The 14,216-nt window shown below is 46.5% G+C and overlaps 1 protein-coding gene across 1 annotated transcript in view; it reads left to right on the top strand.

The window, feature by feature from the left end:
- Sh3bgrl2 (SH3 domain binding glutamate rich protein like 2) overlaps nt 1–14,216 on the top strand; it is a 54,424-nt gene that overhangs the window by 16,567 nt on the left and 23,641 nt on the right. The window lies entirely within an intron of this gene.

The raw sequence follows: 14,216 nt of genomic DNA, 5'->3' as shown, positions 1-14,216 counted from the left end.
AGCAAGGCGGATGGACACTGCATGCTCAGTCCCATGGTGACCTTTTACTAGTGAGTACCTGGTTCTAAGAGATAATTAACAGAGGTGAGTTGATTAATAATTTACCCTTTGAATTCTGTTTCCATTTAAAAGAAAAAAAAAAGTCATTCTGTTAATGAGATGAAGTCTCTCTATTAAGTTCAGACAGCCTGGCAGAGTCCCAATGGTCCTCAGTGGCTAACACCCAAATGTCTGGATGCTTGGCCTGGCACTTGGGCAGTCTGACCTGTTTCTGGGCTGTCTGTGCAGCTTTCTCTCACCATAAATACACCAGGCTCCTCCTCCACGCTGGCAGATCCTGGGGTCCTCTCCACCTCGTCTGAGAACTCCCTATGTGACACGCAGTCCCATTTCCTCCTCTCTTCAAAGCATGGCACAGGGCTGTTTCCCCATGGTCCCTTTGCCTCTCTCCCTTCTTGCTGTCCAAAGTGTGTGTGGGGGGGGGGTGAGGGGGGGTTCTTCGCTTTCAACCCACCGTGCCACCTGTAGGGCGACTCTCACTCCGGTCCTTCTGCCTGTGGTTTATTGGAATTCTAATTTCTTCTGGGTCAGGGACTGGCCTGTGTGTCTTTTGCTCCTGCAGATTTTCTATTAGAGAACTTGGCATTTGAGTGGATACATTGAAATTGTTTTTGAAACACTGTACATATGTATATAAAAAAACTAATCATGAGTTTATGAACACTCCAAAGAACAACAGGAATGAATTTGCAAATAGTCTGCTTTAAAACGTAAAAACTTTGGGGACACAATTTGTTTCACTGCTTCTTAAATAAATGGCTTGAAGAATCTGTGTGAGGAAGACAATTTATTGCATTATTACTTCTATTTGAGTATCACTTTTAGAACCCCCATGTGGGGTGAAGTTGGAGTCCTGGGAGGGAGGCACAGTTGGCTTCACTGCCCTTAGGCCTGCCTGTTCAGCTGCTCAGGAGGCTGCCCTGGCTGACACTGCAATGACAGGCAGAGTGTTCGGAACTACCTCCGAGTTAGTCACTGAGTCCCGGCAGCTGCCTTCTTAAGGGCAGACCTGTAGAATTCTAGGGCCTGGTTTTAGGCTAGGGTGGATAGCAAGGCAACAGATTTTTACCCAAAACGACCTCTGAGAATGTCAGCATGCCCCATCAAAGTATATAAAAGAAAATCCTACTTGTTCCAGAGCAGACTCAGTTGGGTTGGGTATATTTGGGTTCAGCATACTTGACTCAATAATAGAGAACATGTGGTGTATTTCAGAAAGATGAGGGTGTAAAGTAAAATAGAACAATACGATGCCTTCCGTTGTGGTTAGATGAGTAAGCGTGATGATGGGAGAAAGCCTCTCGCTCTCTCCTGGAGAAAGCTGCAGGCTGCTCCTTGACTAAAACACCGGTCCCTTCAACCTGTAAGGCACTCCCTTTTTGTCTGGAGGCAGTTCATTCAAACCTCCTCTTGTGTTTCTGATGCTGGGCTTGGGTTCTTTGCCCCCTCATCACTAGCTTCAGGAACTTTCCTCACAAGGTTACGTGCCTTTTGGCTGCCTTGGCCTTACAGCCCAGTGAGCCTTGTGCCAGACCTGATTAGAGAGGCCTTGGCTTTGCACTTGAGTTCTTTTTTATTTCCTAGGGCGACAAATAGAACATCCTAGGAGCTTATCAAGAACCATGGGTGTCTGAAGACCGGGAGTTTTTCTTCCTTTCCCCCTTCCCCACTATCTCTCTCTCTCTTTCTTTTGTTAGTTTTAATTTTTCTACTGTTTTGAGTCAAAATGAGATGAAGAATTCTGAGGCTGAAGACATGGAGAAGGTCTACGTAGAGACCAGAACTAAGAAGCACTCGTAAATCAAAGATGGTTATTATATCTCCCTGGGATGCGGAGAATAGCCCGTGGGCAGAGCGGGTTCCTGCCAGGTTCAAGCTGGCCGTCAGAGCTCCTGGAGGCACTTTGGTTGGGAAAGAAACATCCGGTGTCCAGCTGAAGCTGATGGTTGTCATTTCCCCTTGAGAAGTAATACTAGTTGGTATGGTGGCGCTGGCCTCTGAGGCTTCCTCTCAGAAGACCTGATCAGCTGATGGTGGCCAACCCACGACAGAAGCCTGGTCTATACAGCGAGGGTTAGAGCATCTACACTCCAGTGCGTTAATTTATGCCCTCTGTGGCAATGTGAGCAGATCACAGCCTGTAATTACTGTACATAAAATATAATTATGGAAATGGCCTGCTGTCCCCCGCGTGATCTTTCAGCTGTAAATAGTTGTTAATCCACTCTTCGGTCACTCCTCGTAGTTACCAGTTGACTGATAGAGAGGTGGGAACTGCGAACTCCAGAAACAGGGATGCAGAGCCACACCTCAAGCCTTTGAAGGTGCTGCTTCAGGCAGCAGTCTTAGAGCATGCTGTGGAAAATACCTTCGTCAGCAGGATTTCCTCCCGATGGCAGCGTTTTGACGATTCTAGCAGATTTTGCTGGAACAGCTCTCCCACACAGTGTCCTCTAATTAACAGGAAGCACATGTATGAGTTGTATATAATTTGCGGAGAGAATCTCGCCAAATAGTGGCATCGTAAATTCATATTTTATGCATGGCTGACTTTTTTTTCTTTGGGAAGTAAACATGTAATCTTGATGGAGAACATAACGACAGTAAAGGCCAACCACCCACACCTTTCTTCCCATTTCTGCTAAATCTCTTCCCCAAGTGATCCAGGTTTCAGAGAAAGCGAGGAATAGGCACGGAGATCAGGGTTAGAGCTAGCACACTGCAGCCCAGAGGTGAGAGAGGAGACACCCAGATGTGAGGTATGTGGTAGGCAGTGATACGAAAGTCATCATCAAGAGAAGTTTATGGTTAAATTGGTGGAATGGACCAGGAGCATCCCTGTGTCACTCAGCAGTCAGACCATATGTCACTAAATGCCAGGTCGTGGTCCCTGTGGTTGTCATAGGAGTTTGATGAAGGAGATGATCTAGTGGGTCGAGGGTTTCACCCTCAGCACTGCTGAACTTTAGGTCAGGGAGTTCTTACAGGGACTAGACCATGCATGCTGACAAGTTATGACAGCCAAAAATTCCTTTGGACATGACATGTCTCTTTGAGACTAAGGTTACCAGGGTCCATGCAGTGGAGCCACCTGAGGGACCTTGTGCATTTGGGACTACGCCATGAGGAATAAGTAAATAGTAATAAAAGAGTAGGAAGGCTAAGTGATGGGGGAGGGGTGCTGTGGGGAAGAACCACCCCAGGGAAGACACAGGATGTCTGACCAGCCCCCAGGAAGTGTGGATGAAGGTAAGTATGGGAACTGGGGAGAATCACTTGGAAACTGTAGCAACTCTACAGGGTAATTCTGTGTTTCTCAACTGGAGTAGTGGAAACTGGGAGCTTCTGTGGGTGTTCTTTGTTACAATGTATTTCTAGGTTTTCTCCTTTTATAAAAGTATCATTGTGTGATGGATGGGGGTCTTCAAGCTGTAAGCACCACCAATGAGACTATGAGTGTTTGCTGGGCTGGATCTTGGGTCCTTGGGAGGGAGGGAGGGAAGGAAGGAAGGAAGGAAGGAAGGAAGGAAGGAAGGAAGGAAGGAAGGAAGAGGGGGTGAGGGGTGAGGTCTGGAACCGGGGGACCCGGAAGCTGGAGTCATTCCAGCCTGGAAGTATGGGATGTCAGAGATCGTTCAAGGGCTTGGCACATTTTATGCCACATGTTTACTGAATCTTTTCAGGATGAGTGAATGGGAAACCTCCAGGCAGAGGAGGATGGACCTAGGATGATGGAAGGGTAGTTTAGCGACAGTTTGACAGTGGGACTAACTTCTAAAAAGGTTCATGATGTCATTAGTCTCTGGTTTTAGGCCATCTTGATTCTTCCACATAAAACCTTTTTGTTTTCTGTTTCTCCACTTCCAGTCCTCAGTGCTGGAATTTGAACCCAGGGCCTTGTGTAAGCTAGCCGAGTACCTCACCACTGATCCAAGTCTCCCGCCCTTTGGGTAGTTTGTTTGTTTTATGTGTGTTTGCTTCATATGTGCATGTACGCTTATGTATGCAAGTACATTCACAGGGCCAAAGGAGGACCTGGAGCAGGCTCATGCTCTCTCTCTCTCTCTCTTTCTCTTTCTTTCCCCCCCCCCCCATTTCCTGGAGACGGGGTCTCTCATTGAATCGGGTTTGCTGTTTAGGGATAAGTTGGTGGCCAGCAGGCTCCAAGGACCCTCCTGCTTTTATCGACCACTGTCTTTCTATGCTGTTGTGGTGGATCTGAACTCGGTTCCTCGTGGGCACAGGTACCCACTGACCCTTCTCCTTGGAAACACTGTCTAGTTGCTGGAAACACTGTCTAGTTGCTGTCTCTTTAACTGTAAGTCTCAGCTTGGAATAACTGCCCATTCGAAACTGATTTATACAATTTAGAGTGTAGGTATCAGTTTGTGCAGGGTGTCCTTTCTCCTTGAGGTTGTAAACACTTTTTATTTGGTACACAGTAACGTTGGGAAGGCCTGCAGCTGCTTTTATAAAAACAAAGAACGTTTTTGTTTGTCTTCTCTCTCCGGGGACAGGGTGATTTTAATTTTTCCTTCACTCCTGGGCTGGCAGGTCATTGGACTGATTAGTCTGTGGCCACAAACCTGCGCCACTCTCTGGGGCACTTAATGTTGGGAAGGTTCCACCTGTGACCTCGTTGCCACTTTCTCCCCCTGCCACTTTTTCTTCTGGAACAAAATGCTCAGATACCAGAGTTTTGTACGGGAATCAAATCAGAGCTGAACAGAACAGAATACTTTAGAAACAATCACAAGACAGGCATGGTGACATTTTCCTGTATTGCCAGTCAGCACACTACGGAGTTTGGGAGAGCCTAGGCTTCAAAACTAGACCTTTAACAAAACTCTGCAAACCGAAGAACAAAGTAAGGACAGCACGTGATAGATTCAGTTTTATTTCAAAGGAAAACAAAAATAAAGAGAGCAGTGGCTTCAAACACTGGAGAGCACAGCAGGTACAGTTTTTAGTATGCAACACGATCTTCCAGGCATAAGAGAGACCGTGTGACTCATGGCCAAGGTCAAAATATGAGGCCGGAGATTTAGGTCAGTGGTAGAGCACCTGTCCAGCCATACTCAAAGCCCTGGGTTTGATCCCAACACACAGAGGGGAGAGAGTGAGCAAGAAGGAGAAGGGACATGAGCAGTGACATCACCGAGGTAATGAAACTGAAGGGACTTAATTATTATTTGGGCCAGCCGTGTGATGTTCTAGGACTGCACATGGGGCTCTGGTGAACAGTGTCACTAGCCCTGCTCGCCACCGTGCAATAGAAGCCAGAACATATTTATCTCTCTATCACCTCCTAGGGCACTTGTTTCCCAGCCTTCGCCCGGCCCTCTCACACAGCCTACCCTGCTTCCGACATTAGTTTTCTGCTCTCAGCTTGTGTGCAGTCAACTTTTTATCTCGTGAGACCACATGGTACTTGCTTTTCTGTGCCTTGTGCTTGTTCACTTAGCACAGTGACCTCCACCGAGGCTTGTTGTTGAAATGACAGGATTGCATCCTTCCTGCAGCACAGCCGTAGTCTATGGGTCTATATACCACATTCCCATCGTTCATTCACCCACAGCTGTGTCCTTTGTTAGAAAACAGAGTGGTGTGTAGGAGCGGACAGGAAGTACAGTCCACAGCAAGCTTCACTCCAGGGGAAAGCGCCCCCCCCCCAGCCCCTAGGACTGGTGAGATGGGCACCAGAGGCAATGGTGTGTGTGTGGGGGGGGGGTGCAAAAGGGAAAGAGAACAGCCCTCAGGAAATCCTATGAGCAGAGGGGAAGATTCTTGTGTTCATAAGTTTTGGCAGGGTTCTGGTGGAAAGTTCCTCACTACATGATTTAGTCTGATATAGCCTATGCAGCAAAGGCCAGACATTGTGCAGGGATGTACACTTTCCTTGCAGCTTCAAAGATGAGGTGCAAGGCCACAGCACAGCAGTGTCTGTTAACTATGAGAGAGAGAAAGAGAGAGAGAGAGAATATGAATATGAATGAGGATGAATGAGAAAACACTGCAAGGCGTGTGGCCTTATTCCTCTGTCAGAGCTGGTCTCTTAAGTAACTTGCGCCTTAAAGGTGCAGGTCCATGGTCTAACATACTTAGTCTGTTTCCATTTCTTGGCTGTTGTGAGCAGTGCAGCCGTGCACATGGGCCATGCCTGTGCATGCCTGTGTCTAGCACGTGATTTCATTTCCTTAGGATACCCAAAGGGGTAAGCCAGCCATGGTGATTTGATTTTTTTCTTGTTGATGCTGTCTTCCATGGTGGCCTGACTCAGCCCTGTCATGAGTTTTTGAGGGTCTCCCCTTTGACACATTTTCACCAGTATTTGACTCTTGTCTTTTGTGTCTACTGTGGTTGACACTCTCCCCTGGACTGTGATTCTGGACTAGGAAGGAGACGTGACTGAGAGCCAATGGTGTTTTTGTGTGTATGTGTTGGTGTAGTATTCCGCAGTTCAGTCTGCTTTTCAGTTGATCGCCCGTAGTCACGTTCCTCCCACTTCCTTTGGTCTCGTATCAAACATGCTTACTTTTTTTTTTGGTTTTTCGAGACAGGGTTTCTCTTTGTAGTCCTGGCTGTCCTGGCACTCACTCTGTAGACCAGGCTGGCCTCGAACTCAGAAATCCGCCTGCCTCTGCCTCCCAAGTGCTGGGATTAAAGGCTTGCGCCACCACAGCCCAGCAACATGCTTACTTTTTATATCGTCCACGTTCCCCATTCCTCCCTGTTTCCTCAGAGCTCTGTGTAATGATGCCCAGTGTATTTCCTGAATTCACTTCCTCCTTGCTACTAGTGCTTTAGGCTTTATATCTTCTCATAGCACCAAGAACACAGGCCACAAGTGCTCTTTAGGACTGCAAATACCAGGCTTGCCAGTGTTCTATGGGCCAAAGAAAGCCATGTGATCAACACAAGATAAGGGGAAGATAGACTCCACCTCATGGGAGGAGCTATGGTTTTTCATCTGTGTGCAGATACAGAGGAAGGAAGGTTTTATTGACTTTTTTTTTTAATTGCTGCAGTGTATAACAAATTTTTCATTATTTCAAATTAACTTAAACACTTTTGATAATGAAATCGTGGAAATGAAATTCATTTATTTATGAACTATGGCTGTGGAGTGAGTTGGCTCCTTGTGATTGATTACAGAGTGGTGTTTTGATTAAAAAAACAAATCTTCTTTGATTTCTGGCCCTCTCCGTGGACCGACAGCCGGTGAGATTTGTGTCAGGTTTTGTTTGACAGCCTGTCCACTGGGGCAGAGTTGAGAATCGTTATCTGTTTTAGTTTCTGCTAGTCCAGGAGCTAAGAACCTCCCCCACTCTGGAAACAGGTGCTCTCCCATCCCCCACCCTCCTTCACTCTATCATCACACAGCTATTTTCCCTATTTGTGTGCTCCACACCCCGATAAACTCCACACCATCACATCCGGGTCTCTCTCTCTTTATTATCCCCGCTCAGAGGCAGATTTTTGTATGCTCGCTTCCCCAGTAAATCTCTATGCATTGAGGTCTATTGCACGGTGTGATTTTTGTGGCATTCCATGAGCCTCTAATCACCAGGGTACCCGTTTGCCATAAACCCTTCCAGTTCCTGTTGTGTGCCTTTTTTCTTATGTCTCTGCACCATTGCAAAGACACACCAGTGGGTGTACCTCCAGATATGGCCTACTGCCCTTATTCCAACTTGAGATACATGCAAAGCCTTAATCAGTCAAGCATCCACTCCTGGTTAGGGGAAAGGAAACCATGTGTCTCAACTGTAGAAGTAGGTGAAAGAAAGACCTGTTGCATCAAATACCTGCATCCTTTGAAGCCACCTAGTGAAGCATCAGCCTGTCTCCACCTTACGCTTACAAGCGATTTTACAGTAAAGAAAAACTGGGCGTATTCCTGTTTATGATTAAACCTGTTTCTCAAGGATAGGGCTATTCCCCACCTGAACCTTAAGTACAAACGGTTCTTTCAGTGCTGCCTGGGTCTGTGCCAGGAATAGCAGTCATGTCTTTGTTTCAGGAAGTTGTTTATAACCATCTTGCAACTGCAACCCTGCCTTTGTTTCACACGGTTGTATGACCACCCATGACTGACCGCCTTGTTCTGCCCATCCTGCAGCCCTGTCTCTGTTTCAGGAGGTCTGTTCCTATAACCCCACCCATTTGGGCTGCTAAATCCCCCATTTGGAAGTCCTCTACCCCTGACCTATAAAAGCCCATCTTTCCCACACCCAGTGCTGACCTCTCAAATCCCACCATATAGTGAGGCCGCCTGTGCCGTGAATAAAAAGCTTTCTTTAATTAATCACTTGCTTTAATTAATTTGTCCATGATGATTTGGGTCAGTGATCGTCTCCCATCTTTGGGATTAACACTAGAAGTCACTTGACGGTTTTGCATAAAGTCACATCTTGGGCAAAGAGAGAAAAGCAAGCACGCTTGAATGAAAGAAACAGTCCAGCATAATCCTAACTGTATCCCCCTTCCTCGGTGCCCAGGACCTTCGGTGCCCAGTGAACCCGTAGACAGAGGTCCTGGGTTCATCTCACACTTTAGGCAACTGAGGCTGGGAGAGATGCTAACTAATTTTCATAAGACTCTGACCTTGTAGGACTCTGATTACAGCTAAGCCAGTGTGCTCCTGCGCTGCCACCCCAGGCTTCTTCCCTGTCCTCTGTGTGCGCGTAATTAATGTCTGTAATTGAACTCGCTTGCCACAATTGTACATATTAAATCTCAACTTAAAAAAACAAAACAAAAACCACATCTTAAATTGATTATGCCTTGCTATTTACAAGTGAGACCAGAAGTCCCATGGAGCCACATAAACTATGCACATTTGGAACTTAAACAAAAAATGACATGTCTGGAAGTGCATGGATGGACTCTGACAGAACTGCTTAATCATATAGATTAACTGGCACCCTCCTGGGAAAGAACTAATCCTACAAGAGAATGGAGTTTATTGGAGGCCACCGTCGCAACTAGACGCTAAGCCTGAGTCCAGCGCAGTGCATTTGTTTAGCCTGTCTTCTGATCCGCTCCGTTTAGGTTTCTGGGGCCTGTGAAAACCACAAGCATCTTTACTTCCATTTACACGGGTCACAGAGTGACCATGGCTCATCAGCAAAGCCTGCAATACAAGTCCAGACAGCTCACTGCTGAGGTGCCCAGGGGTGTGTCACTAACACTGGGGTGCAGGCATGGGGAGCTCTTTCAGATCCTGGGGGGGCTCATAACTCTAAGAGAAAGGTTTGCCATGCAGTGGTCAGGAAGGTTGCTTGCTGTCAGACATGTCTTAGGAGATTGCTGTAGAGTCTAGAAGCATTTGGTGAAGTGGTTATAATAGCATCCCAGGGTAGCAATGAGAAGCCAGTACAACAAAACAGCATACTTCCTTGGTATTCCGCTAGCATCAGTTTGCAAATCCAGCCACAAATTAGTAAAAACAAAGCACTAAGTTAAGTTCTTGTTTTTAAAAATGTAATTAATAATCGAACTTAAACAGGAAATGTTTAAATACGAGTGTTATGTAGTTAGGACTGACTTTTTCAGAAACTGTCAGTTAGAAGCAGTGTGTTCTCTCACAGGCAGGGTCCAGAAATCCCTGAATCCATTGCAGCTGTTTGTAGTTAGGTAGAAGACGCCAAATACACTGCCTTTAAATTCACAAAGTCTTAAAGTTGAGAATCAAAGTGTCTGAACCATAGTTTACTGTGCTGGCTTTCAGTTAATTAGATTGCTGTTTTGCTTTAAAGGGCTGCTCTGCTGTACAGAGCTTCAGTGGGAGATCTGCAAACTTTCTATCAGTAGTTCTCATCGAGGACGGGGCTGTGGGGACAGTCCCTGGGTTTGTAGACTCCATACTACGAAGAGAGGTCAGGCCAGCAGTCAGGAAACATAGATAAAAGGTTGGCGCATATAGGTTATGAAGTGTAGCAGTGTAGGTTATGATGTCTGGACACGGTTAGAGAGCGCTGAGTGCAAGGAGCATGTGCTGCTATGTAAGTAGTTGCTTCTAGCTACCCGTGAAAACTGTGTTTATTAACAAATATGCATGGTGTGTCTGCTGTATGTAATGCACCGTGTACCATGCTGGGGACAGAACAGGCAAAACTGCCTGTCCTTGGTGAGTTTATCTCCCATGTGAACGGGCAGATGTGCAGACATAAAACAAGTGCTGGCTGTGGGGAAAATGGAGAACTTAAAAGGGAATAGAAAGTTCTAGAATGGCTGCTTAAAAACTCCAGTGGATGAGAAGGGCTCACTGGTGGAATGATCCAGAACAATAGTGGCCAGGCTAGAATTTTCTGTGTAGACCAGACTAGCCTCAAACTCAATACAGTTTCTTGCCCTCTGTCAGTCAAATACTGAGTGGCGTTATTTGTCTAATGGGGAAAGTTCAGGGTAAAGCAAAGGTTGGGGTGGCAGCTGTATGATGTCAGCAGGGACCGAGGCTCCTGCTTTCCCTTTCAGTCCCTAGCAGATGGTGTTTGTGTTCACATTTGTGAAGTGTTTTCTGTATCTCCAGGTAACCGTTTTTTTGCTATTAGGCAAGGAAGAAGGCAATGGGGAGGGCATCCCACAGTGGAGCCCAGGCTGGCATCCCACAGTGGAGCCCAGGCTGGCATCCCACAGTGGAGCCCAGGCTGGTCTTGACTGCTCAGTCCTCCTTTCTAAGCCCCCCCGCGTGCTGAGCTGGCAGCCATGGCCACACCTAGCTGGGATTCCAGAACTGTGTTGGGGATCACTTCCTGCTCCAAAGACTCTGGGGCTGGTTGTTCTCTGTGGTGGCCCTGCCCCCCATGCAAGCCAGGGCTTCACAGCACCACACTACCTCTGCTGCTTATAAACAGTCAGTGTAGTGTTACTCATCTTCCTTCCTGCATCCAGAGTCACAACATCCTCTAGGATACCTGGTCCTTTGGTTAGATTTTTCCCCTACCCTGAATATTTGGTTGATTGCCTGAGCAGTGTTGGCTAATCTTCTACAGTCTCACCCCCCTCCCCCAACCCCTATTTCTTTATTCATGTTACTGAAAGTAGCCAGGAGGTGAATGACAAAATGCTTTGAGATATCTTCCTACTAGTTGGGAAAACTTTACTGCTCTTTCCCTCCCCCTCCCCCCTCCCCCCTCCCCCCTCTCCCCTCCTTCCACCTTCCCCTCCCCTTCCCCCTCAGGCAATTCTCTGTGAGATTCTAGTCAGTCCCTGGGACTGTCTCTTAAAATTAGTTTCTTCTCCTTAACATTTTGAATAGTCACACATTGGTAATGTCCAGAAGAGTTTAAAGTCCTGGCTCCCATTGTCCTCCCTCGCCAGCTCCTCCCAGCTCCACATTGTCACTTGCTTTGTCCACAGTTCCCCAGCCCCTCTGTTAGTTTTTTACATGACCTGCAGGAGTTTTTCTTTTCAATAGAACAAATATGTTCCCAGTTTTCTTCATTGCTTTTCTAAAAAAGAAAAAGAAAAGAGCCAAGTCTACAGGTTTTAAACCTATTGATCAGTCTTGTAGATCTTTCCAGAATGGTGTTAAGGGTTTACAACAGGGCTGCTTCTGCTTCTGCTTACGCTTCTGCTTCGTTCTTGAGCCGGACAGTACGAAAACTCCTTGAAGCACAGACCTGGCTGTGCCTCTTTTTAAAATATAGATCACCTCTGTACTGGGTAGTTTTATTTCAACTTGACACAGCTAGAGCCATCTGAGAGGAGGGAGCTTCCCTTGAGAAAATGCCTCCATAACATCAGACCATAGGCAAGTCTGTAGGGCACTTTTTAAAATTAGTGATTGATGGGGAAGGGCCCAGTCCATTGTGGGCGGGGCCACCCCCAGGCTGGTGGTCCTGGGTTCTATAGGAAAGCATGGTGAACAAGCCAGTAAGCAGCCTCCTTCCATGGCCTCTGCATCAGCCCTGGCCTTCGGGTTCCTGTCCTGACTGAGTTCCTCTGCCCGATGCATTTGATGAGACTGTTATAGAACTGTAAATGAAATATACCCTTTTCTCCCCAAGTTGCTTTTGCATTCATCACCGTAATAGTAGCTATAACCGAGGCCATCTCTCTTACCTTTACTCTATACAGTACTTCATTAGGCATCTCTGTTGTCTGGGGCCTATCCCTTCATTTCTGAGCATTTTGTCAGTGTAAGTGTCTTTGAATTTTAGTGTTCTGGATCCTTTTTTACACAGCTTTGAGGTCTTGGCCATAAGGAGGGAAGGTGTTGAAAGCTGGACACTCTGGGGACACTGCTTATGGTCCTATGGACTGCTGTAACCTTGGTGAAAACAGATTAGCACAGGTCCATTGGGAGCCTGAAAAGTATCTGCGCAGTTTGACAGTAGAATGTTACTCATAGTGCCTGTTGTGGTAGCACATGGCAGTTAGATGTGCCAAGGGGGCAGAGGCAGAGGAATCGTGAGCTCCACTTGTAGGGTTTTTAACCTAGAGTAGTATTGGGACATACACCGGGAGCATTTGTGAAGATGCTGCTGTGGACTGTTTTGTCCCCTCAGGTGTGTGTGTTTAAATCTGGTGTCTAATGTGATGGAATCGGGAGGGAGCTGTTGGGAGGCGAGGAATGAGAAGAGTGTCTGTAGGATGAGGCCCCAGGAAGCTGCCTTGTCTCTTCTACCAAGCGGAGTCGTAGAGAAGGGTTCCTTCCATCCGTGACCCAGGAAATGGCCAGAGCCCTCTTTTACTACCGCTTTGATCCTGGGCTTCCCAGCTTCCAGAATGACGAGAAACAGACTTCCCTGTTTCATAGGTCACCCGGCCTGTCCTGTTCCCATGCAGCCACCACTACAGACTGAGACAAGATTCCGTTGTTCATCAGGTGGTGCTGTTCTAGTAGCAGAATATACAAATACACCGAGTAACTCACAAGGCAGTATGCCTATTACATGTACAAAATATAATAAGCTGCAGCTCGCATTGCACAGGTGCTGTGATGAGAACACTGTGTTCGGAACCTGGATGCAGTGACATCATGCCATACCTCATGGGTGAATGCTGCCACCTCGGGCTCATTATATGTTGAGTTTTGGATTAATATTTGACCTGTTGTGAATTCAAAACCTGTTACTGGTTTTTGCCACCCCGACCCCCTGAGAGGTATGGACCCCATATAAGGGTTAGGGCACTTTTAAGAAGCTGAGCTCAGTTTCTACTCCAGGATTTTGACATATGTTGCCTGTGTTAGTGGGACTGTAGGCCACTGCTTTCTGATCTCAAAATTCGGGGCTTTTTATATTCAGGAAGTGGATCGTGAAAGACCCGCCCAGAAGTGTGCATGGTCCCTCGGGGCAGAGAAAGGTAACAAAAGGCAGACATAAGGCAGGAGAGTGGTGCTGCTGCATGTTTTAACAGCACACCAGCTGTCAGACCTTGATCAAACACTGGGGAGCCACTCTTGACCTTGGTTTTCTTAACTGTAAGACAGAAGCAATAAAATAACTTTTTTAGTTTTCAAGCTGAGTGAATTTTTTTTTTTTGCCCTTAGGTTAAAATTTCAAAACAATAATCACATTTCTGAAATGATGTATCCCCACGTGAGGGAAAACAGTCATCTTTTTCAGAAATGAAAGATGGCTTCATTATCTATTTGGATGTATAACACTACACAATAATCTCAGATTGATGTATGTGAGCTTATTGATGTGTTGTTTGGCAGCATTTTAGCTGTGTCTGGATAACTACCCCGTCCCCTTAGTCATTCAGGGACCCAGTGATCAGAGCCGTTTGCTTATAGCACATTACAGAATATTACAGATTTCTAACCTCAGAGTCACATACTGTGGGGTGGTTTCTAAGAGGATCTGTGGATGGAGGTAGACAAAATCTGAGAGTTTGTTCTTCAAACTTTGGGCTGTTTGTTCATTTGTTACATTTTAAAAAATGCCTCTTCTTCAGTCCGTTAGAAGAGGCAGCCATGTTTTATGTTGACTGTGTTTAAGACATGCTTCCCACATTGACCCCTAGTGACCCGAGAGGGAACCTTGGAGGATCAGGGGCATACTAAGGGTTAAGACAGAGTTGGCTGAAAGATGTTTTGGGGCTCAGTCTCACCCGGAAGTGAGGAGGAGTGTTTCCTCTTATGAACTGATGAAAGAATTATTTCCTGGTCGTGATTAGAACTGTGGAATGAATATCCAAGA

This window comes from Apodemus sylvaticus, chromosome 7, assembly GCF_947179515.1.
Source record: "Apodemus sylvaticus chromosome 7, mApoSyl1.1, whole genome shotgun sequence".
Taxonomy (NCBI): Eukaryota; Metazoa; Chordata; class Mammalia; order Rodentia; family Muridae; genus Apodemus; species Apodemus sylvaticus.
This window is presented reverse-complemented; position numbering and strand designations above follow the sequence as displayed.